Source organism: Telopea speciosissima, chromosome 9 (assembly GCF_018873765.1).
Source record: "Telopea speciosissima isolate NSW1024214 ecotype Mountain lineage chromosome 9, Tspe_v1, whole genome shotgun sequence".
NCBI classification, from domain to species: domain Eukaryota; kingdom Viridiplantae; phylum Streptophyta; class Magnoliopsida; order Proteales; family Proteaceae; genus Telopea; species Telopea speciosissima.
Genome location: NC_057924.1, coordinates 43,812,939 through 43,817,733, shown reverse-complemented (window position 1 = coordinate 43,817,733; position 4,795 = coordinate 43,812,939). Strand labels below are relative to the sequence as shown.

General features: G+C 38.7%; 1 long non-coding RNA gene across 1 annotated transcript; it reads left to right on the top strand.

Moving 5' to 3' along the window:
* Window positions 1–805: 805 nt before the first annotated feature.
* On the top strand, window positions 806–1,400 carry LOC122639681. Its single transcript, XR_006329556.1, has 3 exons — window positions 806–955; window positions 1,108–1,161; window positions 1,327–1,400. It is a non-coding gene; the product is annotated as an uncharacterized LOC122639681 (long non-coding RNA).
* Window positions 1,401–4,795: the final 3,395 nt, after the last annotated feature.

Below are 4,795 nucleotides of genomic sequence, written 5' to 3'. Positions count from 1 at the left end.
AAATTTAAATCCTTAAACTACCCTTGATCAGTGTTGATTTATGATTTTACCCTTGAAACTAAAAACCCCAAATTCCATCCTCTTCCTCACACCTGCAACTCAATCTCAAGCTTTCACCAGATAGAGAGGAAAGAGAAGAAATTACAAGGATGCGCTTCTTCCTCCAACTCCACTGCCGTCTCCGCCCTCCACTTTAATTTTTCTATATATGCTTTAAATCTCTCTATGTTTTATTTCCTGTTTTTGTTTCTAATTTCCTCCACGGATCCAACCATTAAAAATCTTTTCTTTTGCAAAAGTTATGTGGAATTCCCACTAAACCCAACCTTCTTGCTTTCATCTTAGGGTTTCATGAATCACTTTGCCCCTTCTCCGTCCATTCCATCAAGTTTTAAACTTGCATCCCACAGAGATCTTTTATTTTATTTTAAAGAACCGCCATTACAGATTGCGGAAAGCTTTGATTTTAACCCAAAAGAAGTTGTCCATTTAGGTTGAAGATGAAGGAAGGGTAGTATTGTAAATTTAATTCTAAAGTTTTAGTACAAGGATAAAATAGTCCTTCCACACCAATAACTAATAGTAGACTAACACCATTACTGTAGAGGGGTTGATTTGAGTTTTTTTCAAAAACCAGGGGGTGATTTGATTTTCGATTGAAAATCAAGGGGTGATCTGTAATTTACCCTAATAAATAACAATAGGGTTAAAGATCCACACAATATCCTTGTGTGGATTATTTCACAAGCAAACTTGCATACATGAAAGATTATAAAAATTGGTGTTAACACACTTTATTCAGTATGAAGGTTTTGCACTGAAAGATGAAAACTTGAAGTACCATGGAGGTTCAACGTGCATGAGTATACACAATCCCCCAGTCTCCGCTAATCAATACAGTGGAGCTTTTATGTGGGTTCAAGGTGGACAAAACCAAGTACAAGTTGGATGGCATGTCAATTCTATCTCTATACCCTTCTTTGTTTATCTTTTGTTTCTACACTTTTAAGACAATAAATAAATGATTTCAAACATTTTTATTTGAGTTACAATTATTTGGCAATCTCTAGTATCTAAACTAGCGAAAATAAATTTTGTGATCATCAGGTGAATCCTAGGTTATATGGTGACAACAAGACCCATTTTTTTGGATATTGGACTGTAAGTCAAGCGAAGTTCTATTGCCAATTTGCCTCAGCATTCATTCTAATTTTTTTTTTTTTGGGGGGGGGGGGGGGGGGCCGGAGGGAGGGGGGTTATCGAATATATATATATATATATATAATATTATTTTTTAATATATATGTAAATATTTCAATAAAACAGTCAGATGACTCTCAAAAGACTGGCTGCTTCAATGTTATATGCAATGGTTTTGTCCAAGTTAGCAGAGAAATACCCATTGGTCTAACTTTGTCCAAAACTTCTACCTATGGTGGTGAAATACTTGAAGTGGCAACCAATCTTTTCCAGGTGAGAGAAAGTTCGTTTATTATTATTATTATAAGTGGTTATTAAATTTGCTCTACTTAATTGGTGAATGAATTATCGGTCGGTAACAAATTTTATATTTCTTAATTTGTTGCATTTTCTTAAATAGGATCATAACAGTGGAAATTGGTGGCTATCAGTTCGACAAAATATGACTAATGTTGGGTATTGGCCAAGAGAATTATTCAATACTATAAAAGAATCCGCTCCTGTGGTTGGTTGGAGAGGGGAGGTTTATGCTCTCCAGGGTGAAAAAGCTCCACCAATGGGGACTGGACGGTACAGATATAACAGTCCAGTACATCGTTATCCAGATTACAAAACTACTGCGTATTTCAGAGCAGTCCGAGTTATCGGAGAAGAGGTCCCAATGATAAGAGTCTTCAACTCGTCAGAGATGGTAAAAATTGCTATCAAGTGCACGATTATCCCTACATTGATGACTATTATAAGCATACTTTCTTCTATAGGGGTTCAGGTTGCTAATGATCCATCATTAATACTATTGTGACTAGACATATCCATGTTAATCACAAATTTCAACTTCTAATAAAGTTTAATTACCGAGCAAACTCTATTCTGCATGGGAAAAAGTTCTTTGTCCGGGAGTGTGGCCTACGCCAGCACTCCCATGAGTCTATCTCTCTCCTCCACATGTGAAAAGACACCTCTGCCCCCTTGTTTTAAGGAGGAGAGAGTTAGACACATGGGAGTGCTGGCGTAGGCCACACTCCCCTATAGAAAACTGCTTCCCTTTCTGTATTTACTCTCTCTCTCTCTCTCTCTCTCTCTCTCATGATTTCTATTTAAATAAAGACTACATATCCTATATTTTTTTAGAGAGGAATATAAAGACAAAACTTGGCTGCTGCCTGAGTTGCGGCAATGTTCCTGCTGCCCTAATCATAAACGTGCACTTGGAATCCAGAAGGATGTTTTGGAAAATATTAAAGGGAAATTTTTAGGTACCTTCCCTGAGGTATTACCTAATTACAAAAACTCCCCTCAGTTTTAGGAAATTTTGTGTGCCCCCTTGGGGTTCTTTCAAGTGTAACACATGCCCCCATTCCGTTAGTTTAGGTAGGACTAACATCGTTAAAACAAAGGGATGAAAGTGACAAAATTGCCCTTGCAAAAGCAAAAAAAGAAGGAAAGATGAGTTGCAAGCTCTCATGTCCTTTGAAAACTTATTGTTCAATCTAAATCAATAGATCTAAGCAACATTTACCTGTTTTCCTTGTTGCAGTGCTGCAAAGATGAAAGGAGTTCACCCAGATTAGAACGCCTTCATTGTTTAAATGTTTCCACACCAGTGATCCATGGCAGGGCGGTGGAGAACTCTAAATCACTTCTTCTTCCAATGTCAGTTCTCCAATTTTATTTGGCAGAAGGTTCTTCTTCTGAACGGCTTTGCTCGTTGCTCCCTTCTTTCTTGGCATGATGTGGTGTAATGGACCACCAAGCATTTTATTGGTGATTCCCTTCTCAATAATGTTCGAAGATTCAGCTTCAACGCTTTGATTTATCGTATTTGGAGTGAGAGGACCAAACGGGTCTTTGAGCAGAAGGAAATGTCTTCTGAGAGCATTCTTCGGCAAATTACTTGGGATGCTAGAGCTCTGTTTTCGGGTTCTACCTCTGCTGTCCCTGATAATAGTGTCTGTAGAGACTTCTTTCATAGATATAAGATCAAGGTGACACTTAAGCTTAAGCGCCCTTCATTTCACTCTTGGCAACACCCTCCTTCTGGCTACATCGCCATTAACTGTGATGGCTCGGTTAAGGATGATCGTGGAGGTTATGGTGCCATGGCTCGTGACTGCATGGGAAGAGTCATTTTTGCAGTTGCTGGTGGTTCTAGTGATACCAACATTATGCACATGGAGCTGGGGGCTATCCGGTGTGGTCTTCTTAAGGCCAATTCCCTAAACTATTCTCGGGTCCATATTCGATCGGATTCCCTGTGCACCATTCAAATGATTAAGGGTTCCTTTCACACCCCTTGGCATTGCTTGGAGTTGTTGGAGGATATTTTGTCTCTTAAAGAGAAGTTCTCCTGTTTTTGCTCACGTTGTAAGAGAAGCAAATTTCTGTGTGGACTTCTTGGCGAGTTTCTTGCGTTCTGACCAGGAAGCTCATCTTAGCAATAATTGCCTTCCTCCAACTCTTTCCCACCTTGTTAGGGAAGATTCCGGAGAAAGAAAATACCAAAGATTGTAATCCTATTCTATTTTGATTCTTTATTTATAAAAGTTCCTTTCCCCCCTCCCCCCAAAAAATTAGCATAGCAGCAAAGACAATTATTTATTTGTATAGCTATACATGGTTTTATTAGTATTTGTTTCTATTATATTGTCTCTCATTTTTCTATACCATAATGTTTTATGATATGCATTAATATTTATTGAAAAAAGTCAAGTACTTAATACTATTTTGCACATTGAGAAAGTCTCATTACCTTATAAAACCAAAATATTTTGCTATCCAATGATTAACAAATTCTTACACGTGCATATATATCCGTTTCTAACTACCACATACCTTCACACGTCACCATGACTATACATGGTTTGCATGGCTGGTTGGGAGTGTAACACCGTACGTATCCGTTCCCATATTATTGTCGTTCCCGAACTTACTAACTATGATGGAACCTGGCTCGTTACAGTTGCCTGCCCTTGATCAATGCAATGGAGCTACTGTGGCTCAAGCAGCGCACCTCTTCCTCCAAGACCTACACCAATAGCATGCATATGCTATTGTTCCACATACGAAGATGACTAACACCACCCCCATAAAAATGTTCCAAACTCCTCCTTGTTCACGGATAATAGTAGCAGTTTTATCTGGTATTATGCCGTAACCGGACATGATCACATGCAGAAGAAAAAGAAGACAAAGATCAGAAGTTAGTGAAGGAAGAGAGAAAAGTGTGAAAGGACTGCCAGCATTGTGTACATCATTTTTCCTTTTCTCTAATTTGAATTAGTTTGTAATGCATGACCACCTCTCCCCAATTCACAAATCACCAAGTGGCCTAGCCAGCATGCTAGTATTTGGAGCGGTTTCATGATGACACATTTTTTTTGCTTCTATAAATCTCCCTCCAAGCTGCCATTAAGAGTGCTTAAAGAGGTTTTTGTGGAAGCAAAAAGATATGTCATCATGAAACCATACATGAATCATTCACATACAGGTAGTTAATCCGAGTTCATGTCCTCCCCTCCTTAGGCCAGCCTAAGCACCCATTGAGCCGGCCCGGCTCTGTGCACGTACTACACCTTCTTATTTCTTAAATTTTTGC